This window comes from Dendropsophus ebraccatus, unplaced genomic scaffold, assembly GCF_027789765.1.
Source record: "Dendropsophus ebraccatus isolate aDenEbr1 unplaced genomic scaffold, aDenEbr1.pat pat_scaffold_465_ctg1, whole genome shotgun sequence".
Lineage (NCBI taxonomy): Eukaryota > Metazoa > Chordata > Amphibia > Anura > Hylidae > Dendropsophus > Dendropsophus ebraccatus.
In genome coordinates this window covers 1-27507 of record NW_027210071.1, presented here as the reverse complement: position 1 = coordinate 27507, position 27507 = coordinate 1, and positions in this window count along the sequence as shown.

Genomic DNA, 27507 nt, shown 5'->3' with positions numbered 1-27507 from the left:
CTGGGGTGGATACGGGCAACGTGGGGTGGTACGGGCAACCTGCAGTGCTTACAGACAATCTGGGGTGGTTACAGGCAACGTGGGCTGGTTACGGGCAACCTGCTGTGCTTACAGACAATCTGGGGTGGTTACGGGCAACGTGGGGTGGTTACGGGCAATGTGGGGTGGTTATGGATAAACTGAAGTTCTTATAGGCAATCTGGGTGGGTACCTGTAATCTGACATGGGCACCGCAATCTGGAGGGGGTCATTGGCAATTTGGGGTGGTCAGAGGCGACGTGTGGTGGTCAGAGGCGACGTGTGGTGGTCAGAGGCGACGTGTGGTGGTCAGAGGCGACGTGCGGTGGTCAGAGGCATCGTGGCGTGGTCAGAGGCATCGTGGCGTGGTCAGAGGCATCATGGCGTGGTCAGAGGCATCGTGGCGTGGTCAGAGGCATCGTGGCGTGGTCAGAGGCAACGCGCGGTGGTTACTTGCAATCTGGGGGGGGTTACATGTAATCTGGCATGATTACGGGGAACCTGGGGGGGTTATGTGCAACCTGGAAGGGTTACAGACAATCTGGGATTGTTACTGATAAACTGAAGTGCTTATAGGTAATCTGGGGTGGGTACATGTAATTTGGGGTGGTTACGGGCAATCTGGAGGGGGTCACTGGCAATTTGCGGTGGTTACGGGCAACGTGCGGTGGTTACGGGCAACGTGCGGTGGTTACGGGCAACGTGCGGTGGTTACGGGCAACGTGCGGTGGTTACGAGCAACGTGCGGTGGTTACGGGCAACGTGCGGTGGTTACGGGTAATCTGGGGAGGGGTTAGGGGTAATTTGGGAGTAAACTGCAATTATTACTATAATAAAAAGTGTGTGTTTTATTTTTTTGTATGTTTGTCACTTTTTGTACTTTATACATTCATTTTCACTGTATTACTATGATTTCTGTAATATTTTCTATCACAGTAATCATAGTTCAGTGACAGAGACCAAATTGGTCTCTGTCACTTTAAATTTTCAGAGCTTGGCTGGTTGTGAAGCGCATGCGCACTTCATAACCAGCCAGGACGTCGAGGAGGAAGGAGCTCCGTGGATCCGGTGAGTATATGGGGAAGGGGGGGTGACTGGGGGACGGGGGTGACAGGGGGGGTGGGGGGCGACTTGGGGGGTGGGGGGACATCACTTTTTATCCCCTGTCACCAATCATTTATGGTGACAGGGGATAAAAGTGCCGGGAGCACATGGTACAAGCGATCAGCGGTATATAGTATATACCGCTGATCGCTTGTACCGGGACCCCACAGGGGGGTCCCCGATGACTGCCCCATGCTCTCCGCTACCTCCGGTGGCGGAGAGCATGGGGCTTTCATTCATTTTAACTTTTTAATCGCTGTGAACCGACGTTAGTCGGTTCACAGCGATGGCGGCGGCCATCTTGGAAATGATGGCCGCTGGGGGAGGGGGGTTAGTTATCGGGGCACTAGGGGGGTCTGATCTGGGGTCTGATATACACTTATTTCATCTCCCCCCGCCGTAGATTCACGGCGGGGGGAGATGAAAGGCGGCGGCAGCACCGGTAATCCTCTTTACCGACGGCCGCCGCTATAACGTTAATAGCGGCGATCGTCGGTAAGGGGGGGGGGCCGGGACGGACCTCACACACTGCCCCAACCCCTCAGCTACCTCCGGTAGCCGGGGGGATGGGGTGGGGGCCGTCCCGGCCCCGCAGCCTTATTCTCTGCCATCGCCGTAAAAAGCTGATGGCAGCAGAATAAGGCCCATTAGTGACCGCCGTAGAAAGCCGTATCGGCGGTCACTAAGGGGTTAAAGGGACCCAGATTGCTCTTAAAGGGACCCAGGTCGCTCTTAAAGGGACCCATTTTGCTCTTAAAGGGACCCAGGTCGCTCTTAAAGTGACCAATTTCACTCTTAAAGGGACCAATTTCACGCTTAAAGGGACCAATTTCACGCTTAAAGGGACCAATTTCGCTCTTAAAGGGACCCATTTTGCGCTTAAAGGGACCCAGATCGCTCTTAAAGGGACCAATTTCACGCTTAAAGGGACCAATTTCGCTCTTAAAGGGACCCATTTCGCGCTTAAAGGGACCTAGATCGCTCTTAAAGGGACCAATTTCACGCTTAAAAGGGACCCATTTCACTCTTAAAGGGACCCATTTCGCTCTTAAAGGGACCCATTTCGCGCTTAAAGGGACCCAGATCGCTCTTAAAGGGACCCATTTCACTCTTAAAGGGACCCAGTTCGCTCTTAAAAGGACCCATTTTGCTCTTAAAGGGACATATTTCGCTCTAAAAGGGACATATTTCGCTCTTAAAGGGACCCAGGTCGCTCTTAAATGGACCAATTTCACTCTTAAAGGGACCAATTTCGCTCTTAAAGGGACCCAGGTCGCTCTTAAAAGGACCCATTTTGCTCTTAAAGGGACATATTTCGCTCTTAAAGGGACCCAGATCGCTCTTAAAGGGACCCAGATCGCTCTTAAAGGGACCCAGATTGCTCTTAAAGGGACCCAGATTGCTCTTAAAGGGACCCAGGTCGCTCTTAAAGGGACCCAGGTCGCTCTTAAAGGGACCCATTTTGCTCTTAAAGGGACCCAGGTCGCTCTTAAAGTGACCAATTTCACTCTTAAAGGGACCAATTTCACGCTTAAAGGGACCAATTTCGCTCTTAAAGGGACCCATTTTGCTCTTAAAGGGACATATTTCGCTCTTAAAGGGACATATTTTGCTCTTAAAGGGACATATTTCGCTCTTAAAGGGACATATTTAGCTCTTAAAGGGACCAATTTCACGCTTAAAGGGACCAATTTCACGCTTAAAGGGACCCAGGGTGCTCTTAAAGGGACCCAGGGTGCTCTTAAAGGGACCCAGGGTGCTCTTAAAGGGACCCAGGTTGCTCTTAAAAGGACCCATTTTGCTCTTAAAGTGACATATTTCGCTCTTAAAGGGACATATTTCGCTCTTAAAGGGACATATTTCGCTCTTAAAGGGACCCAGGTTGCTCTTAAAGGAACATATTTTGCTCTTAAAGGGACCCAGGTTGCTCTTAAAGGAACATATTTTGCTCTTAAAGGGACCCAGGTCGCTCTTAAAGGGACATATTTTGCTCTAGAAGGGACCAATTTCGCTCTTAAAGGGACCAATTTCGCTCTTAAAGGGACCAATTTCGCTCTTGAAGGGACATATTTTGCTCTTAAAAGGACCCAGGTCGCTCTTAAAGGGACCCAGATCGCTCTTAAAGGGACCCAGATTGCTCTTAAAGGGACCCAGATTGCTCTTAAAGGGACCCAGGTCGCTCTTAAAGGGACCCAGGTCGCTCTTAAAGGGACCCATTTTGCTCTTAAAGGGACCCAGGTCGCTCTTAAAGTGACCAATTTCACTCTTAAAGGGACCAATTTCACGCTTAAAAGGACCCATTTTGCTCTTAAAAGGACCCATTTTGCTCTTAAAGGGACATATTTCGCTCTAAAAGGGACATATTTCGCTCTTAAAGGGACCCAGGTCGCTCTTAAAGGGACATATTTCGCTCTTGAAGGGACATATTTCGCTCTTAAAGGGACCCAGATCGCTCTTAAATGGACCAATTTCACTCTTAAAGGGACCAATTTCGCTCTTAAAGGGACCCAGGTCGCTCTTAAAAGGACCCATTTTGCTCTTAAAGGGACATATTTCGCTCTTAAAGGGACCCAGATCGCTCTTAAAGGGACCCAGATTGCTCTTAAAGGGACCCAGATTGCTCTTAAAGGGACCCAGGTCGCTCTTAAAGGGACCCAGGTCGCTCTTAAAGGGACCCATTTTGCTCTTAAAGGGACCCAGGTCGCTCTTAAAGTGACCAATTTCACTCTTAAAGGGACCAATTTCACGCTTAAAGGGACCAATTTCGCTCTTAAAGGGACCCATTTTGCTCTTAAAGGGACATATTTCGCTCTTAAAGGGACATATTTTGCTCTTAAAGGGACATATTTCGCTCTTAAAGGGACATATTTCGCTCTTAAAGGGACCAATTTCACTCTTAAAGGGACCAATTTCACGCTTAAAGGGACCAATTTCACGCTTAAAGGGACCCAGGGTGCTCTTAAAGGGACCCAGGGTGCTCTTAAAGGGACCCAGGTTGCTCTTAAAAGGACCCATTTTGCTCTTAAAGTGACATATTTCGCTCTTAAAGGGACATATTTCGCTCTTAAAGGGACATATTTCGCTCTTAAAGGGACCCAGGTTGCTCTTAAAGGAACATATTTTGCTCTTAAAGGGACCCAGGTCGCTCTTAAAGGGACATATTTTGCTCTAGAAGGGACCAATTTCGCTCTTAAAGGGACCAATTTCGCTCTTAAAGGGACCTTGGTCGCTCTTGAAGGGACATATTTTGCTCTTAAAAGGACCCAGGTCGCTCTTAAAAGGGACCCGGGCCGCTCTTAAAGGGACCTTGGTCGCTCTTGAAGGGACATATTTCGACATGGGTCCCATACCTTTTGGAGTGTCCTGTCTGTTTAAGAGCAACTTGGGTCCCGTCCCTTTAAGAGCGACTTGGATCCCTTTAAGAGCTACATGGAACCCTTTAAGAGCGACTTGGGTCCCGTCCCTTTAAGAGCGACTTGGGTCCCGCCACTTTAAGAGCGACTTGGGTACCTTTAAGAACGACTTGGATCCCTTTAAGAGCTACATGGAACCCTTTAAGAGCGACTTGGGTCCCGTCCCTTTAAGAGCGACTTGGGTCCCGCCACTTTAAGAGCGACTTGGGTACCTTTAAGAACGACTTGGGTCCCTTTAAGAGCGACATGGCTCCCGTCCCTTTAAGAGCAACTTGGGTCCCTTTAAGAGCGACATGGCTCCCGTCCCTTTAAGAGAGACTTGGGTCCCTTTAAGAGCGACTTGCGTTCCTTTAAGGGTGACCGGGGTCCCTTTAAGAGCGATCTGAGTACTTATAATGGTAAAGACCATTGCTCGGTTACCATGACAATCTTACTCATGTCGGGGAGACACAATCGTTAAGGACCTTCCATATATTACATCTTCTATTGGCCAATAGTGGACATGTGACTGTGGATGGTGTGATACATTGCATGACGAGACCTTAGAGTTCCTATTGGCTGCTATATTTCAGCTATTTGCATATGTGCTGTGATTGGCTGTCAGCGGTTAGAGTGTGGCCATTATTTCCAATGGGCCATTATTTTCTATGGGAAATTTGGGGTCGTTTAACGTAAATGTCTTAAAAACGACAAATCCGATCGAAACGAAAAACAGATAGCACACCTCACACCGCCGAGGGCTTCGAAACGCAGTTTAAACGGAGTCTGTGCGCAAAGCGGTTCGGGCTGTATTACGCGCAGAAAAATGGCTGGAAGAAGAAGAAGAAGAAGAAGAAGAAGACGGATCACAATATGGGGATTTTCAAGCACTATAATAAATAGCCTAGAAATAACAATGACAACAGATCCCTCTATTCTTCAGCTATACGGCCAAAGGCAACAGAAGGTGCTAGAAGTATAAGAACGGTTATGAAAATGGGGATAGTGAGGACTAATAAGCGCATGTGCAGTAAGTGTCATGCTGAATCCTTGTATAATAAGAGTTCCCATTCCTACACCGTAACGCCGAGAGACAAGAACTGAGAACTAACAAGGTGCCCAGGTGTAATATTATAGAAGAAACCACAATAAAGCCCATAAAGGAGCAGCACTACAAAACAAGTATAATGAGGAGGAATAAAAAATATCAATCAATGCCGCGCAAAAACACACACACACACACACACACACACAATCAGAGGTAGTGTGCACAAGACACAAAGAAACCACTACCAGCGTGAGAGTAACACAAACCTAATGAAGAATTAAAAGAAGATCAATAACGCATGTATGCAACGCTATGGATCAATGGACCCCCGCATATTAGGGCGCCACCGGGAGGGCGGAGCAAGGACTGCAAGAGGCATGTCAGCTAATAAGACCAGAAGACTAAGATACAGAACATTATCAGAATGTAAGAGGAATGGTTAGGAGCAAATATAGGGCTGAAAGTATTCTGGTACATGGTCCCTAAATGGAGAGTTTATACCATGTACCCCCCCCCCCCCACACACTGCAGAGTGTCCAGATATGCAGGTTTATGTGGTTTCTTCCTAACCTATGGCTGACACCAATGCCGCACCTCACACCTATGGCTGACACCAATGCCGCACCTCACACCTATGGCTGACACCAATGCCGCACCTCACACCTATGGCTGACACCAATGCCGCACCTCACACCTATGGCTGACACCAATGCCGCACCTCACACCTATGGCTGATACTAATGCAGCACCTCACACCTATGGCTGACACCAATGCTGCACCTCACACCTATGGCTGACACCAATGCCGCACCTCACACCTATGGCTGATACTAATGCTGCACCTCACACCTATGGCTGACACCAATGCCGCACCTCACACCTATGGCTGACACCAATGCCGCACCTCACACCTATGGCTGACACTAATACCTCACACCTATGGCTGACACTAATACCTCACACCTATGGCTGACACTAATGCCGCACCTCACACCTATGGCTGATACTAATGCCGCACCTCACACCTATGGCTGATACTAATGCCGCACCTCACACCTATGGCTGACACTAATGCCGCACCTCACACCTATGGCTGACACCAATGCCGCACCTCACACCTATGGCTGACACTAATGCCGCACCTCACACCTATGGCTGACACCAATGCCGCACCTCACACCTATGGCTGACACCAATGCCGCACCTCACACCTATGGCTGACACCAATGCCGCACCTCACACCTATGGCTGACACCAATGCCGCACCTCACACCTATGGCTGACACTAATGCCGCACCTCACACCTATGGCTGACACCAATGCTGCACCTCACACCTATGGCTGACACCAATGCCGCACCTCACACCTATGGCTGACACTAATGCAGCACCTCACACCTATGGCTGACACCAATGCCGCACCTCACACCTATGGCTGACACCAATGCCGCACCTCACACCTATGGCTGACACTAATACCTCACTCCTATGGCTGACACTAATACCTCACACCTATGGCTGACACCAATGCCGCACCTCACACCTATGGCTGATACTAATGCCGCACCTCACACCTATGGCTGATACTAATGCCGCACCTCACACCTATGGCTGACACTAATGCCGCACCTCACACCTATGGCTGACACTAATGCCGCACCTCACACCTATGGCTGACACCAATGCCGCACATCACACCTATGGCTGATACCAATGCAGCACCTCACACCTATGGCTGACACCAATGCCGCACCTCACACCTATGGCTGACACCAATGCCGCACCTCACACCTATGGCTGACACCAATGCCGCACCTCACACCTATGGCTGACACCAATGCCGCACCTCACACCTATGGCTGACACCAATGCCGCACCTCACACCTATGGCTGACACCAATGCCGCACCTCACACCTATGGCTGACACTAATACCTCATACCTATGGCTGACACTAATACCTCACACCTATGGCTGACACCAATGCCGCACCTCACACCTATGGCTGATACTAATGCCGCACCTCACACCTATGGCTGATACTAATGCCGCACCTCACACCTATGGCTGACACTAATGCTGCACCTCACACCTATGGCTGACACTAATGCTGCACCTCACACCTATGGCTGACACCAATGCCGCACCTCACACCTATGGCTGACACCAATGCCGCACCTCACACCTATGGCTGACACTAATACCTCATACCTATGGCTGACACTAATACCTCACACCTATGACTGACACCAATGCCGCACCTCACACCTATGGCTGACACCAATGCCGCACCTCACACCTATGGCTGATACTAATGCCGCACCTCACACCTATGGCTGACACTAATACCTCATACCTATGGCTGACACTAATACCGCCCCTCACACCTATGGCTGACACCAATGCCACACCTCACACCTATGGCTGACACTAATACCGCACCTCACACCTATGGCTGACACTAATACCTCACACCTATGGCTGACACTAATGCCGCACCTCACACCTATGACTGACACTAATGCCGCACCTCACACCTATGGCTGACACCAATGCCGCACCTCACACCTATGGCTGATACTAATGCTGCACCTCACACCTATGGCTGACACTAATGCCGCACATCACACCTATGGCTGATACTAATGCTGCACCTCACACCTATGGCTGACACTAATGCTGCACCTCACACCTATGGCTGACACCAATGCTGCACCTCACACCTATGGCTGACACTAATGCCGCACATCACACCTATGGCTGATACTAATGCTGCACCTCACACCTATGGCTGACACTAATGCTGCACCTCACACCTATGGCTGACACCAATGCCGCACCTCACACCTATGGCTGACACTAATGCCGCACCTCACACCTATGCCTGACACTAAGGCCGCACCTCACACCTATGGCTGACACTAATGCCGCACCTCACACCTATGGCTGACACCAATGCCGCACCTCACACCTATGGCTGACACTAATACCTCACACCTATGGCTGACACCAATGCCGCACCTTACACCTATGGCTGACACTAATACCTCATACCTATGGCTGACACTAATACCTCACACCTATGGCTGACACCAATGCCGCACCTCACACCTATGGCTGACACTAATACCTCACACCTATGGCTGACACCAATGCCGCACCTCACACCTATGGCTGACACTAATACCTCACACCTACGGCTGACACTAATGCCGCACCTCACACCTACGGCTGACACTAATGCCGCACCTCACACCTATGGCTGACACCAATGCCACACCTCACACCTATGGCTGACACCAATGCCGCACATCACACCTATGGCTGACACTAATTCCGCACATCACACCTATGGCTGAGACCAATGCCACACCTCACACCAATGCCGCACCTCACACCTATGGCTGACACTATTGCCGCACCTCACACCTATGGCTGACACTAATACCTCACACCTATGGCTGACACTAATGCCTCACACCTATGGCTGACACTAATGCCGCACATCACACCTATGGCTGAGACCAATGCCGCACCTCACACCAATGCCGCACCTCACACCTATGGCTGACACTAATGCCTCACCTCACACCTATGGCTGACACTAATACCTCACTCCTATGGCTGACACTAATACCTCACACCTATGGCTGACACCAATGCCGCACCTCACACCTATGGATGACACTAATGCCGCACATCACACCTATGGCTGACACTAATGCCGCACCTCACACCTATGGCTGACACTAATACCTCACTCCTATGGCTGACACTAATACCTCACACCTATGGCTGACACTAATGCCGCACCTCACACCTATGGCTGACACCAATGCCGCACCTCACACCTATGGCTGACACTAATGCTGCACTTCACACCTATGGCTGACACTAATGCCGCACCTCACACCCTATGGCTGACACTAATGCCGCACCTCACACCTATGGCTGACACCAATGCTGCACCTCACACCTATGGCTGACACCAATGCCGCACCTCACACCTATGGCTGACACTAATGCCGCACCTCACACCTATGCCTGACACTAATGCCGCACCTCACACCTATGGCTGACACCAATGCCGCACCTCACACCTATGGCTGACACCAATGCCGCACCTCACACCTATGGCTGACACTAATACCTCACACCTATGGCTGACACCAATGCCGCACCTTACACCTATGGCTGACACTAATACCTCATACCTATGGCTGACACCAATGCCGCACATCACACCTATGGCTAACACCAATGCCGCACCTCACACCTATGGCTGACACTAATACCTCACACCTATGGCTGACACCAATGCCGCACCTCACACCTATGGCTGACACTAATACCTCACACCTACGGCTGACACTAATGCCGCACCTCACACCTACGGCTGACACTAATGCCGCACCTCACACCTATGGCTGACACCAATGCCACACCTCACACCTATGGCTGACACCAATGCCGCACCATCACACCTATGTCTGACACTAATTCCGCACATCACACCTATGCTGAGACCAATGCCACACCTCACACCAATGCCGCACCTCACACCTCTGGCTGACACTAATGCCGCACCTCACACCTATGGCTGACACTAATACCTCACACCTATGGCTGACACTAATGCCTCACACCTATGGCTGACACTAATGCCGCACATCACACCTATGGCTGAGACCATGCGCACCTCACACCAATGCCGCACCTCACACCTATGGCTGACACTATGCCGCACCTCCACACCTATGGCTGACACTAATACCTCACTCCTATGGCTGACACTAATAACCTCACACCTATGGCTGACACCATGCCGCACCTCACACCTATGGATGACCTAATGCCGCACTAGCACACCTATGGCTGACACTAATGCCGCACCTCACACCTATGGGCTGACACTAATACCTCACCTCCTATGGCTGACACTAAGACCTCACACCTATGGCTGACACTAATGCCGCACATCACACCTATGGCTGACACTAATGCCACACCTCAAACCTATGGCTGACACTAATACCTCACACCTATGGCTGACACTAATGCCGCACATCACACCTATGGCTGACACCAATGCCGCACCTCACACCTATGGCTGACACTAATGCCGCACATCACACCTATGGCTGAGACCAATGCTGCACATCACACCTATGGCTGACACTAATGCCGCACCTCACACCTATGATGGCTGACACTAATGCCGCACCTCACACCTATGGCTGACACTAATGCCGCACCTCACACCTATGGCTGACACTAATGCCGCACATCTCTCCATGTCATATTTTATTCCATATAATGATTTGCAGCAAACTTCATAAGTAAACCACAGGGTTCTGGCATCTCCTAAGTGCCACTTGTAAATGGCATAGGACGCCAGAACGTCTTCTTCCAAATGGGTGTGGTTTTCAAAAGGGATGTGTCATAATTATCGTTCAATTTATAGTTACTGCGGCAATATGTACGATTAACGGCGATATTAATTTAGGCCATTATATATATATATACACACACACACACATTCACACAGCCAGCTAATATATGATAAAGGAGTAGAACGGCACTGTGCTGACTTTCAGTCGATAAGCTTCCAGCTCGAGGGTGCACGACTCCAGGTAACCAACCCCAGGTACCATCAGTATAATGATAAAGATACAGAAGAGACGGCACTCCAGGATAAAGTGAAGGTGTATTTTATTCACCCAACACGTGTGGCAACGTTTCAACTCTACTCTACAGTCTTTCTCAAGCAGTTACAAAGTGGTAAATGAGTGACATTTATATCGGACATTTATATCGGAAGCTCCGCCCGCCGGCCATGCCTCCCAATTAGTGACATCAAAAAATATACATATGTAAACAAGGTGTGAAGCAGCTCATCGCGACATCAGAATAGTGTGAATCATATATACATATACAAAAGTGTATAATACAGACTCCATGTGGTATATTATGTACATCATGTGCATCAGAAAAGTCTGATTTTCGTCATATACAAGCCCCGATAAGGGGTTAAGAGGAAGAGGACGTCACTCACCAGCCCATCTGTTGAGCCAATCTATCTTCAGAACAGTCACATGACACACCGTTTGTATACAAACAGTCAGCGCAAGTCCGGAAATGTTCCAGTCACATGGTGTGCAGATGACTTCCTTTACGGGGCAGGCCATATAACTACCTGTGCGCATGCGTATAGACGTCTATCGAGTTGCCAGGCGCCATCTTGGAGTATGGAAAGGAACTCTCCGTTGCCCAAAACTCTGTTCCGATCATATGGTCTGTCTTGCGCACATGATGAATTGAGGTTACCGGGCGCCATCTTGGAGTGGGGAAACCACTCTTCATCGCCCACAAACCAAAAAAATGTATAAAAAATAAAAGATAGTCCAAGAGGGGTTTCAAAATCATGGCCACCAACAATTTAGAGAAGACCACTGGTGTTAACACGTCCAAGAGTCTCACTGTTCCCAATTCTGCTATGGTGATCTCTTTCACACTTGTAGGTGCAGCTTGACCGGACTGTGTTACCTTCTTATGCTCAAGTGCATACCAGTGGCAACTCCTAGTGGACGGACTCGTCCTCCCTCTCAGTCAGTAAAGTATAGTATAAAGGCTCCAGAAAATTAAGTAGAATAGATAAATACAGGCTGGATGGGTCAGGTGAGTGTGAATCCTCATTCCATCTACAAAAAAAAACAAAGAATAGCGGTTAAAAGATTGGGGTTTATCTAACAAGAGTGATTTTTGTCCCCCAATTTCTTCTGATGCAGTGAATATGTTTGCTACCATGGTGAAACGTGATATTGAAACACTTAAATCTACATTAGAGTGTGAATGTAGAGGTAGGTCTAATTTTTCAAAAAAACAAATGGATGAATTACACAATTTATCATGTAATGATAACATCGTAATTAAACCCGCCAATAAGGGGGGGAGCGGTGGTTATCATGGACAAAGATAAATATGTTAATGAGATTTTGAGGCAGGTTAATGATGTGAATTTATATAGAGAGGTCTCTAGTGACCCTAGAAATACTTTCTTTCGGAGGTTGAAGTTACTTGTTGACTATGCTTTTGCCTGTGACATCATTGATGAACAGGCACATGATTTTCTTCTGCCTGATTACCCCATCACCCCGACACTGTATTGTCTGCCCAAGATCCACAAGTCCCTAGTGGATCCGCCTGGGAAACCTATAGTGTTCTGGCTGTGATTCAATATTCAGCCCAGCAGCCATCTTTGTGGATAAGATATGGAGACAGTATGCAGTGAACACCAGGTCCTACATACGAGACACGGCTGACTTCCTGACAAAATGAGACAGATTACTATTCCATCAGACTGTATCCTAGCATCCTTTCACGTGACCAGTTTGTACACTTGCATTGACCATGAGAGGGGACTGCAGAGTGTGAAGAAAGTGTTACAGCAATCTGACTACACAAGTGAGGGGCAGGAGTTTGTGACTAGTTTACTGGAGATACTATTGACCTGTAACTGCTTTGTTTTTCAGGACAGGTTTTTTTTTTTTATACAAGTGAAAGGTACAGCCATGGGGTCAAATATGGCACCGACCTATGCCAATATATTCATGGCCGACCTGGAGGAGACCCATATCTATGTGTCCCACCACCAGAGCAAGTTGCTTGGCTGGTGGCGATACATAGATGACATTTTTTGATTGGGACTGGCACACAGGATGAGCTAGGGGAGTTCTTTGAATTCATGAACGACATTGATACCGACATTAAATTTACCATGACTAGTTCTAACACTGGTGTGCAGTTTCTAGATACATGGGTTTATATCAAGGATGGCGCCCTGGCGACTGATATCTATTTGAAACCCACCGATAAAAATAACAGTTTGCACCCCAGGAGAATGAGTGAGTCCTTGCCCAGAAGCCAGCTATTGAGAGTATGTAGGACCGTGGATGAAACAACGAGAACTGACTCTAGACTGGAAGAAATGGGTGACCGGTTTGTCAGAAGAGGGTACCCTAAAAAAAACTTGTCAAAAAAAGTATTATGCAAGTTAAGCAGGAGGGACAAAGGATGGAAGCTAGGAAAAAACTGAAAATGGACCATATCCCTTTTATTTCTACATTTAATGAACAGAGCCAAAATATAGCTAAAATTGTCCGGAAACACTGGGGAATAAGAGCTAATTTCCATAATGATGTAATAATTTTGAGATCTCCTCCCCTCTTCTCTTATAGAAGAGCAACGAGTCTTAAGGATAAACTAGTACGTGCTGATTGCCAGAGGAATACATTGGACTTATCATCCACCTTAAAACCAGGCAGCTACCCATGCTTAGGGTGTGAGAGCTGCAATCTCATGATTAAAGGTGATGTTTTTGTCCATCCGAACACCAATCGTAGGTACAAACTCAGGTACCATAAGACTTGCATGCAAAACGGACCATGTAACCTATGCCCTACAGTGCCCTGTCCATATATATATATATATATATATATATATATATATATATATGTATATGTGAGACTACTAACAAATGTCGTATAAGGTTAAATAACCATAAATCTTCAATACGCAAAGAGCGCATGGATCTTCCTGTGGCGAGACATTTTCTGGAAGCAGGCCATACACTACAACAACTATGTTTAAAGGACAACTCCGGCCAAACTATTTTTTAATATGTTATTACTTACGGAAAGTTAGACAAATTTCTAATGTACATTAATTATGGGAAATGCACATATAGGGCTATTCCCCTTAATTTAGTAGATCAGGGAGACTTCAGATTCTCTAAAAAGAGAGGACGTCACGAACCGGGGGTGTAATTACAATGGATCGCCTGCAGGGGCGCACTATATATAGAAGTCAATGAGTACATGAATATAGTGCGCCCCTGCTGGACACTCCATTGTAATTACAATGGATGTGTATGTACATGTAATACAGTATACAGTGTTTTTGATTGAATACATTTATGGAATACTTTGGGGAGCTAGTGTCCTTGCTCCCCAAATTATTCCATAAATGTAATCAATCAATACATAACAGTAAGCACGCCGCCGCCGCCACTGAACGCCCGCCGAACCGCCGCTCTGGACTACGCTCAACTACTATTCTCATCAGAGAGAGTAGTAGCTGGGTTCTATAGCCGATGCCGCCGCTGATGGGCGCAGGGGGAGCCGCTCATCACTCTGCAGCTATCATCCCCCTCCGCTCCCCCCTCATCCTCCGGCCAAACTTTACTCTTTGTGATCGCTGAATCCCCGCCGGCGCCGCTCTCCGATCACGCATGCCGGCCGGGGACACCAGGAAGCACCGGGAGCCGGCATGTGTGATCGGAGAGCGGCGCCCGGCGGGGATTCCGGGATCACATAGAGTAAAGTTTGGCCAGAGGACGAGGGGGGAGCGGAGGGGGATGATAGCTGCTGCAGAGTGATGAGCGGCTCCCCCTGCGCCCATCAGCAGCAGCATCAGCGGCGATAGAACCCAGCTACTACTCTCTCTGATGAGAGTAGTAGTTGAGCGTAGTCCAGAGAGCGGCGGTTCGGCGGGCGTTCAGTGGCGGCGTGCTTACTGTTATGTACTGATTGATTACTTTTGTGGAATACTTTGGGGAGCAAGGACACTTGCTCCCCAAAGTATTCCATAAATGTATTCAATCAAAAACACTGTATACTGTATTACATGTACATACACATCCATTGTAATTACAATGGAGTGTCCAGCAGGGGCGCAATTATATATAGAAGTCAAAGGTACTCATTGACTTCTATATATAGTGCGCCCCTGCAGGCGATCCATTGTAATTACACCCCCGGTTCGTGAAGTCATCTCTTTTTAGAGAATCTGAAGTCTCCCTGATCTACTAAATTAAGGGAAATAGCCCTATATGTGCATTTCCATAATTAATGTACATTAGAAATTTGTCTAACTTTCCGTAAATAACATATTAAAAAATAGTTTGGGCCGGACTTCTCCTTTAATGATTTTAGACCATATACCAGTACCCCGTAGGGGTGGTAATAGACAAAAAATATTAAAATGTAGGGAAGCCTAATGGATCACCCGTTTGAATGCCCTACAACCACATGGTTTGAATGTGGATTTTTCTCTAAAAGCATTCCTATAATTATAGAGCAACCCTCGTCATTGTAAAAGGAACAAGTACCATGTATTATATCTGTTATATGTATCATTAATTCTGCACCTTTTGGACTCCATTCGTAGTACTTCGAGTAACATTTTTTCTTCTTTGTTTTTTTGTAGATGGAATGAGGATTCACACTCACCTGACCCATCCAGCCTGCATTTATCTATTCTACTTAATTTTCTGGGGATCGGCCTTTATACTATACTTTACTGACTGAGAGGGAGGACGAGTCCGTCCACTAGGAGTTGCCACTGGTATGCACTTGAGCATAAGAAGGTAACACAGTCCGGTCAAGCTGCACCTACAAGTGTGAAAGATATCACCATAGCAGAATTGGGAACAGTGAGACTCTTGGACGTGTTAACACCAGTGGTCTTCTCTAAATTGTTGGTGGCCATGATTTTGAAACCCCTCTCGGACTTTTATTATTATACATTTTTTTGGTTTGTGGGCGATGAAGAGTGGTTTCCCCACTCCAAGATGGCGCCCGGTAACCTCAATTCATCATGTGCGCAAGACAGACCATATGATCAGAACAGAGTTTTGGGCAATGGAGAGTTCCTTTCCATACTCCAAGATGGCGCCCTGGCAACTCGATAGACGTCTATACGCATTCGCACAGGTAGTTATATGGCCTGCCCCGTAAAGGAAGTCATCTGCACACCATGTGACTTGAACATTTCCGGACTTGCGTGGACTTTTTGTATACAAACGGTGTGCCATGTGATGGTTCTGAAGATAGAATTGGTTACACCATTTGAACACGGAATACAGTTCCATCCCCCCCATCCTGCGTTACCAAAGAGCCGTCATCTAGGAAGATCCTGGAGAAGCTGGAAGGCGTCTGATGATAGGTGAGCCTGGCTGCCGGGCCTCCCAGAGAGCACATTTATCCTACACAATGTAGTAGTCACTATGGACCACCGCCCGTTGCCTGCCGCCCCGCCCGTTGCTGTGACCTGGGCACATTTTACATCTTTCGTTTTCTGTGCTTGATGAGACGACTTGTTCCTCTCTCATGTTCTCCTTCCTACAGGACTATGTTCCCTGCATCTACTACTCATTCAGTACTGTAATATTTTGTGTTGTTCTGATCTTTCCCCAAGTAACCGCACATTATGCCAACTGGTTTTTGTGGTCAATTTTATAATAAATCACTTCCCTTCTTTACTCCTATATCACCATCATCTCCTCCCTTTCCCTTCTTCTCCCTGTAACATATAAAAGGTTTCCATCATGTCCCTCCTGTAAACATATATAAAAGGTTTCCATCATGTCCCCCCTTTCCCTTCTTCCCCCGTAAGCATATTATAAAGGTTTCCATCATGTCCCTCCTTTCCCTTCTCCTCCTGTAACATATATAAAGGTTTCCATCATGTCCTCCTGTAACATATATAAAGGTTTCCATCATGTTCCCCTTCCCTTCTTCCTCCTGTAAATATATAAAGGTTTCCATCATGTCCCTCCTTTCCCTTCTTCCTCCTGTAACATATATAAAGTTTTCCATCATGTCCCCCTTTCCCTTCTTCCGTCCTGTAACATATATAAAGGTTTCCATCATGTCCCCCCTTTCCTTCTTCCTCCCGTAACATATATAAAGGTTTCCATCATGTCCCCCCTTTCCCTTCGCCCCTCCGTAACAATATATAAAGGTTCCCATCATGTCCCCCCTTTCCCTTCTTCTTCTGTAACATTATATAAGGTTCCATCATGTAACCTCCTTTCCTTCTTTCTCCTGTAACATATATAAAGGTTTCCATCATGTCCCCTTTTCCTTCCTTCCTCCTGTAACATATATAAAGGTTTCCATCATGTCCCTCCTTTCCCTTCTTCCTCTGGTAACATATATAAAGGTTTTCCATCATGTCCCTCCTTTCCCTTCTTCCGTCCTGTAACATATGGTAACATTCTGCATATATATTAACTTCTTTTTTTTAAACTCGTTTATAAAAAGTATCAGGCATCGTAAATACATGAAAAAACAGAAATTTCGGTCCAGCTTCTTAAAAAATTATCCAAGCTTTATTTTGACATCATCATCTAAAATCCAATGTTGAAAACACGCCGACGCGTTGCAAGGTAAACACCTCTTAATCATGGCTAAGTAAACTTAGTTACACACAAGAATAAATAACTTATGCGTGATGTGACGCCCCTTGGACGGAACTCCCACAGCCGTGGGTAACAATGTTCAACACAAACCACATGACCTGTCTATCTAAAGAAAACGTGAACTGGATCATAAATATAAAACAAATCATTTCTGTAGTTTAAACCATTTGGAAATCATGAATTAACTTTAAAATCCAAAAAGCTTCTCGTTTTTCAGCAGGCTTTCCCAATCTCCCCCTGTTTGGTTTATTTACTCTTTCCAGAGCAGCTAACCGTAAGGTTGCTACACTACCATTGTGGCACTCGATGAAATGTTTGGAAAAACCTGATACGGAGCTCCGTGGATTGTCAGAGCTACCTTTTCTTATATCCCCTATATGTTCGCTTATACGGATTTTTAGTTTTCTAATGCTGGAGCCTATATAGTGTAAGCTGCATTCTGTACATTGGGCAACATAAACCGTATGAGTAGTGGAACAACTTCAAAAATGATTGTATTATGTGTCTGATCCCCGTGCTGTACGATGTAACAGCTGGATTGTCGCACACATGCCGCATCGTGGCTGTGCGCACCTGAAAAAACCTGTAGTAGAGAGCCAGTTGTGTTCACTATTGAGTTTACTCTCCGGGGTCAGAACACCAGGAGACAGCAGATTTCCTATAGTCTTACCCCTCCGGGCTAACGCACCTCACTCCTGGGGTGGGTATTTGTTCGCACTTGTGGTCCTGATAGAGCATAGGTAGGACTTCTGTATGATGTTACAAAAGTCATTATATTGAGGACTATACATGGTGGAAAAAGTGAGGGGAAATCTTTTTACTGTATATTATATACCCCATCCACATTAACCATTTCATCACTATGGGTTCTGTCTCTCAGATGGAACGATCTATCCTGTTTTCCGCTATCTTCCTGGCACGTTCAATTACTTCATTTCTGTATCCTCTAGCTTTCAACCTGGCTGTCAGATCCTGTATTCCTTTATTATAGCTCTCTATATTTGAACAATTACGGCGTGGTCTTATGAATTCCCTATGGGGAGGTTACGTGTCACATGTGGGGGGTGACTGCTCCTTGCATGTAGTAGACCATTACCTGAGCTAGGTTTACAATACAGGCTGGTGTGAATGGTGCCATCTACCAGACTAAGTGTAAGATCCAGGAAGAAAATACACTCCAATTTCTATTCAAAGTTGAATCTGAGATTTAATGTATTGGACATTAATATAACGCAAAAAAATCTTGTGCCTGTGTTTCTGTGCCCTGCCACACCAGGAGGAAGTCGTCAATGACACTCCCATACCCACCCAAATAAATACATACAGGACATGTGTTCGCATACAGGAAGACATATACATACAAAGGTTCCACAAAAGTATAGTCTTATATGCGTCCAATTCTAGTTACGAGGCAAAAAAGCATACTACAGAAACATCAAAATAAGGCAAGGTCAGTACATACCAAAAAACATTAAAGGATGAGCTAAAGAACACTGCAACTCACTGTTGAAATAAGAAAAATCTCATCAGTACATAGAAGAAAAAAAGTTAAAGTAAATATCCTAAATATACATAAGGCTAAGAATTAGAGGCAGACAAGGTATCCCTAGACGTGTAAATCCGATCGTGGAATTATTAGTAGCGAGTGTTTACACCACATTCCCATACCTTATGGAGCTTGGCAGGGCACCCTCTGTGTGTTTAAATACTACATCTCATAGGACACAACAGTATTTACCAAAGTTACCCATTCGATATAACGTGGAGATCTAGGGTCCATCCACTTGAGTGGCAATAGCCTTCCTAGCCATGAACAGTGCTTCTTTTAGACAGATCAGCTGATGATGAGTCCATATATCATCATCCAGGATACCAAGCAAGCATCCTTTGGGCTCTTAACGCAATTGGGCGCTGCATAACACTAATAAGTAGCTTAATCACATCCTTCCAGAAAGACCGTATGAATGGGCAGTCCCAAACCATGTGCCTAAAGTCAGAGTGGGGTGGTGACATCTATGGCACTCGTGTGAAGTGAAGGATGTCCTTCCACTATGTAGCCGAACCGGTGTTAAATAACACTGATGGAAATAAAAAAGTTGCGTCAATTTATTATTGATCGCAGGCGACACCCAGATGGGAGGACAACGCCTCCTTACAGTCATCATCCGACAAGGATGGATCCATGCTTTCCACTTATCCAGCACAGGGAGTGGGGCAGCTTTATTACCAGATCCAATAAATACGTATAAAGAGTAGAAATTATTCCACGAGGGCCTTGAGACTTAAAGATACCTATTAAAGGGTACTTAGACATGGGGCGTTTAGGGATATCAAACTGTGCAGTAACAGCGTGACAAAGCTGTAGGTACTTATAAAAACACTGTCTAGAAGGTCATATTTTTCCTGTAGCTGTTGAAAAGTGCGAACCCCCCATCTGCATATAACATCAGTTAAAAAGCCAACCCCATGCTCTATCCAGAATGTCGGGTCTAGATTAGGACCCAAATGGGTCAAAGAAGGGTCATACCAAATTGGCATATCATAACATTCCATCTGTGTACTGGTATATCCGTTTTACCGAGGACCAAACTTGCGAGGGGGAGCCAGGGGAGCCAGTTGGAGCAGATTACCTTTCAGTACCGGCCAGAGGTGCCTAAGGCCTAAGTAAATAAGCCAAATGATGCTCTCTATTAGGTAGGATCCCAGCTTGAACCCAAATTCTTAAGTAGGTAAGGTGGGCAGCTAGATAATACACATAAAAGTCAGGGGAGAGACACTCCACCAGATGCTTTGGGCCTCTGCAGTACAGAGAGTCTCACTTAGATCGATTATTTCCCCACAAGAACGAGGGAAGCATGGCTTTCAGCTGCTTAAAGAAGGATTTAGGAACTGGAGAAGAGCATGTTTGAGAACATATAGGCATTTGGGCAAGATCACCATCTTAATTTTAAGTTTATACGTCCTGGTACTGCTAGTGGGAGGGGGGCCCACCAAACTCTAAATTTATCTCTGACATAGGACAACAGCGGATAAACATTGCGAGCCAATCCTCTGAATAATCACGGCTTATGATTATCCCTAGGTATTTGAATTGGGACACTACTTTCAATCGGAGGCCTCTTCTCCTCCATCCCACCGGGTTAAGGGGCATAAACGCCGACTTTCCCCAATTAATCCATAGGCCCGAATAGTTACCAAAGGATTCTATGATACGAATAGCTAAAGGGAGTGTGACTGTGGGTTGGACATAAATAAAATCAGGTCATCAGCATACAGGCCTACCCTATCCTCCGAACATTCTGCATGTTAATGTGTTTTCCCTAAGTCCAATCAGCGGCACAATAACGGGGTTTATTGCCCCTGTGTACTGGGCAGGACAAAAAGGAATATTTAATGGTACAGCCAATCAATGAAAAAGCTCCTCCCCTCCAGGGTATAAAGACAAACCCTCACCCAGTGCACCATGCATTTTTATAAAGACCAAATAAAACAACAATCAAAAAAACAAGATACATATACCTAGGGAAGGGAAGCTTGTGCCGCTGATGGGACTTAGGGAAAACACATTAACATGCAGAATGTTACTTCCCTGACGTCCCACAGCGGCACAATAACGGGAATTTAGCACGTACAACCCATTATGGAGGGTCTCTTGTACAGCAGATTGTAAGACACGAAGAGGAAAAACTGGAAGCAGACAGAACTGATCCTAAATACTTAAAGAAAGCCTTAGGTGAAGACCAAGATGCGACAGGCAAAACTGATCCAGCAGTATTAATGCCTTCTCGCCCAAGAAGAGGCCACTGAACGAGTGGAGTGTGCCCTTGTAAATTCTGGAGGTTCCAGATTTCTGAGTGAGTAGCACATATTAATGCACTCAGTGATCCATCGGATAATGTGGCTTAGAAGCCTTCTGCCCTTTATTCTTCCCAATAAAGGTAATAAATAAATTTCAGATCTTCTGAACTCCTTAGTACGTTGAAGGTACATTCTTAAGCATCTTACTATGTCCAGCTTCTCCAGAGTCTGGTCTTCAGCGATAGCTTCTTGTGAAAGAACAGGAATATAAATTAACTGGTTAAGGTTAGAAAAAGAATGTACCTTGGAAGCAAACATCAGTAAGCACCGTAAAAGTACCCTATCTGGCAAGAACGTGGTATAAGGCTCAGAAGAAGACAGAGCCTGGAGTTCTCCTATTCTTTAGCTGATGTTATAGCTAAAAGGAGGACCGTCTTCAAAGTTAGAAGCTTGAGAGAAATTTCTGCTATAGGCTCGAAAGGCTGGAGGGCCCAAACATTTAAGAACCAAAGATAGATCCCAAGGACATACTGGTCTGGCGATTCTAGGACGTAGACGCGAAAACACCCCTTATAAAGTTCTTTATCTCTGTATTCTGAAGGAGTCTCTTCTGCAAAAATACTGACATGGTGGCAATTGGACTTTAAGTGTGCTGGGTGCGAGTCCTTTATCAAATCCAACCTTTAAAAATTCCAGTATGTCCGGAATAGAGGGATCAGTATGTTCCTTTTGTCTGGAAAGAGCACAAGTCTGGAACACTCTTCTGACTCTTGAATAAGATCGTTCGTAGGATCACTTCTGTATGAGACAGTATCCACCACCCTATTGGAAAAACCCTTCTCTCTCAATATGGCCGTTCAATCTCAAAGCTGTTAGGTGGGAGACTCTAGATCCTGACACAAGTGAGTGCCCTGAGACATTAGGTTGTGTATTGTCGGTAATTCCAATACTGTCCCTTGCTCATGGTTTATGAGCTGGGCAAAACCATGACCTCTTCGGCCAAAGGGATGACACGCAATCACTGAGGCCTGGTCCTGCCTGATCTTCTTCAGGACTCTGGGAATCATGGCAGTGGGCGGAAAGATATAAGCTAGGTTGAAGTTCCAACGTATTGACATTGCATCCGTGGCCTCTGGGCAGTCCGCCTGGTAAGGGAACAAAATTGGAAACTTCGTGTTTACTCTTGTCCCATCAGATCTATTTCTGGTTGCCCCCATCTTCTGGTGATCGACTGAAGATAGACGTGTTAATGAACCATTCCCACGGAATGGCATCTGCGGCTCAAGCTAACACGTTGAGAGTTCCCCTGATATGTACAGCCATGATGCGAGGTATGTCTTCTCCGCCCAATCTAGGATCTTGCCTACTTCTGCCAGAAGAGGTTTCGATCGGGTGCCTCCCTGCTTGTTTATGTTAAAAGACAGACGCATGTTGTCCGTCTTTATCTTCACCGCTAACCCCTGAAGTTGTGGTGAAAATGTATAGCAGTGGCTTTGTGAATAGCCCTTAGTTCCCCTTTCGTTGGAAGAAAGGGTTCTTTCTAAGGGATGACCATGTTACCTGAATGTTTAAGTCTCTGAGATGTGCTCCCCAGCCTGAGGAGTCTTTGCTTTGAGCTTCCCAAATAGGTTCCTCTATGCTGTAACCATCTTTTACCTGGGACCACCATTGAAGAGAAGCTCTAGCTCTTGACTTAGGGATAGGCTGATCTTCCTGTCCAAATCTGAAGGGTTCCTGTTCCACACTTGAAGGACCTCTGTCTGAAGAAACTCACATGTGTCATAAGGCCCAGGGTACTGCTTCTGCTGCTGAGGAGAGAAGACCCAGAAAACCTCATTAGAGTCCTGAGAGATACCGTCGAGGAACTCTCAGGAAAATGGCACCCCTTCTTGAATTCTGTGTTTCCTCTCTGGAAGTGAGGAAAATCTTCATGGTCTCTGAATTTATGAGAAATCCAGAAACTTCTCTTGTCAATGAGGGAGTTAAGTCTGACTTGTCCCAATTGACAATCCATCCCAATGTGGAAAGGATGGACACGTTCTGGTGTAGACGTTCGCTTGATCCAGCAAGGAGAAGCCAATCGTCTAAGTAAGGATGACATTTATCTCTTGTAGTCTGAGTGTTGCAACGACAGCAGCGGCTACTACCAGCGGCTACCACCTTCGTAAAAACAAAGGGGGCAGAGGTAATCCGAATGGCAGAACCTTGAATTGAAGGTGATGTAACTGATCTTTGATATAAATTGCTACTCTGAGGAATCTTCTGTGCTGTCTGTAGATTGGAATATGCAGGTAAGCATCCTTGAGGTCATCGATGCCATGTAGTCTCCTCTGTTCAGAAGAGACCTTACTGATCTTATGGTCTCCATCCTAAATTTGTCTTCGGATGAATTTGTTTAGGTATCTTAACCTCTTATTAATCTCCATTTCCCGCGATTTTGGTACCAGAAATACGGAGATAAGACTCCCAAACCTCTTCCTTCGAGGGGAACAGTCTCCAATGCTTTGATCCTGATTAAGATGGAGGATGGATTCCTCCAAGATGACCTGCTTGTGGGAGAAAGAACGGGAAGAGAACAAGAAAACGTTTGCAGGCAGGGCGTAAAGAGGTAGAACATAGCCTCTCTATTATATTTATGACCCACAGATCTGACACAAATTTTTCCCAAGAGGGAGAAAATGCGTTAAACGACCCCCCTACCTCTAGGATGGCGTCAGAACTCCTTCTATTAGGGGACTGGCTCCCTTGGACTGTCCACCTCTCCTATAGTTTCCATATCCCTCTGAGCGATACTGCCTGCTCCTTTGAGGAGAAATAGCTTGTCTCTTCCGAAAGGAAGACTGTGTACTGGGTAATAATTTTATCCTTTTATAAGGATAACTCTTCCATCAGAGTATCTAGTCCGCACCGAACAGCTTACCAGGTGAATATTCCAAGTTACAAACATTGTACTTAGAGGGTTATCCCCAGACAAGGACGTATCCAACGAGCCCTACGGGATGCAGAAGATAGAGCCATAGCTCTGGCCCAAAGTCTGGTCAGATGAGAGCTGAATCAAACAAATAGTCTACCGCTAAAGTTATGTTCTTGAACGAGGCTAAAAATATCTCTATTTATCCCAGAATCTATGTCATCCTGGACTTTAGACAAACCATTTCTTTAATGTTTTTGTAACCTCATGATTTGCTACTCCAGTGGCAGTCTGACCAGCAGCAGTAGAGTATGATCTTTTTAAGAGTGGCCTTAATATTACGGTCCATGGGGTCCTTAAGGATAGACCCATCCTCAGAGGGTACTAAAATATTTTTAGAAAGCTTAGATATAGCTCTGTCTACCTTAGGAGGAGACACCCAGGACCTGGACTGCTCCTCATTTAAGGGAAACAAAGACCAGAACCTTTTACTTATGGGCGGAGCCTTATCAAGCTTCTCCCACTCCTTCTTAATAAGATCAGAGAAATACATCAATATTAAAACCCTTAGAAGAACCAGGAGTGTCAGGATAATCCTCAGGATTATCAGTCTGTATAGCTTTAAAGCGTAACTGTCATGTGTTTTTTTTTTTATTGCAGAAACAGTAGTATAAGCGATTTAAGAAACTCTGTATAGGTTTCATCAGCCAAAAAAGCCTCCTTCTGTACTCAAGAAGCAATCTCCCAGCCTCCCCCCTGACTTCTTATCTGTGCATTATCAGGCAAACACGTCTTCATTAAAGGGAAGCCAGTGAAGGACGGGCTCTGCTCTCTCCATTCTATCCCTATGGAGGGGGGAGGCCGAGGGAGATGAGGGAGCAGGAGAAGGTGACATGAAGGTCAGCTGTTTGTAGACTCTCTGGGCCACCTAAAACGCTAAATTCAGGTGTCAGAAAGGTCAGTGCTCATCTATGAACTTCTGAGAGAAGACTGCAGGGTGTTGTGCTTTGCAGAAATCCTCCGTGCTCAGTCACTCCTAACAGCCCTCCCCTCTCCATAGCCACATAATGGAGACAGAAATCCTGCTGCTTCCGAAGTTGAGGGGGTGGAGGCTGGGAGATTGCTTTTTCAGTACAGAAGGAAACTCTTTTAGTACATAAAACCTATTACAGAGTTTCTTAAAATCGCTTGTACTGTTGATATTTAATGTTTTCAGAAAAATGGCCCTGAAATGACAGTTACGCTTTAAGCAGCTTAACAATTTTATCTGGACTGAAGATAAATTTTTCCCCTTCTCTTCCTCCTCCTTATGGGAAGGTGAAGAGTACACTACATCAAGCACAGTATAATCCTTCATAGATACAGAAGGAGAAGTATGAGCTCTCTGGGTCTTTTCTTAGGGATATAGCAGCCATCTCTCCTTAAGGGAATACGCATATCCTTCATAGAAGACCTAAGAGACATCTGTATAAGTCTCTAGTAAAATAATATAAAATTTCAAACTTCATTCCTGTAGTCTTAGTGCATAAGATCGTTGACCCAGATCACTACATCCTGGCTGTTGGCTCATTCTTGTCCTGAATTCTTGGACGGCAGGAGAGACAGGTGGTATAATCACTGTCATCAGGTAGAGGAGTCTCTAAAATAAAAATAAACATTTTAGAATTTTGCAGCTCCAGTTTAAAGTGCAGTGCAGTGGAGGTACATACTCTCTGCATTGTAGATGGTGTCTCTTAAGGGGGTTAACGACCCACCTGAAGCTCTCCAATGCAGTAAGTAAGGTAAGTAAATAACCAGAGTAGCAGAGTCAAGCAACCATGCAGACCACTGTCAGCCACAAATGGACAGACAGCAGCCTCTGGATTAGTGCGCCTAAATAGGGTGCAAGGAAAACAACAAAGACCGGAACCTGCAAAAAAAATAAAAAATCCAGCTGCCGACCACGGTGGCCCTCTGGGCCTAGCTCCGGTCTGACGCGGACCGCGTCATCGCCGCGAACCGCACAATGCGCAGTCAACGGAATTATGCAAACCCGGCAGACGAAGTGGAACCAAACAGCGTTCCACCTTGCCGCGGCCTGAATGTCAACCAGCAGGCGCAACTTTAAGGTCAAGTAATCTGCGGCCTGAGGAGACTTCAGCAACCTAAAACAAAGAGAGAAAGGTATAGCAAATGAAGGAGGAGGGGAGATCCAGGACCTGCCCTTACAATAGGACAAAAATAAAAACGGCATGGTGCACTGGGTGAGGGTTGTCTATACTCTGGAGGGGAGGAGCCTTTTTCGTTGATTGGCTCTACTATAAAATTCCTTTTTGTCTGCCCAGTACACAGGGGCAATAAAACCCAGTTATTGTGCCGCTATGGGATGTCAGGGAAATAGAGGTTTCCATCATGTCCTCCACTTTCTTCCTCCACCTGTAACATGATATAAAAGGTTTCCATCATGTGCTCCTTTCCCTTCTTCCTTCCTGTAACATATATAAAGTTCCATCATGTCCACCTTTCCCTTCTTCCTCCTGTAAATATATAAAGGTTTCCATCATGTCCTCCCTTTCCCTTCTTCCCCTGTAACATATATAAAGGTTTCATCATGTCCTCCTTTCCCTTCTTCCTCTGTAACATATATAAAGGTTTCCATCATGTCTCCTACCTTTTCTTTCCTGTAACATATATAAAGGTTTCCATCATGTCCATCCTTACTTCTTCTCCTCTGTAACAATATAAAGGTTTTCCATCATGTCATCCTTTCCCCTTCTTCCTCCTGACATATATAAGGTTTCATCATGTCCTCCCTTTCCCTTCTTCCTCTGTAACATATATAAAGTTTTCCATCATGTCCTCATTCCCTCTTCCTTCCTGTAAATATATAAAGGTTTCCATCATGTCCCCCCTTTCCCTTCTTCCTCCTGTAACATATATAAAGGTTTCCATCATGCCCCCCCTTTCCCTTCTTCCTCTGTAACATATATAAAGGTT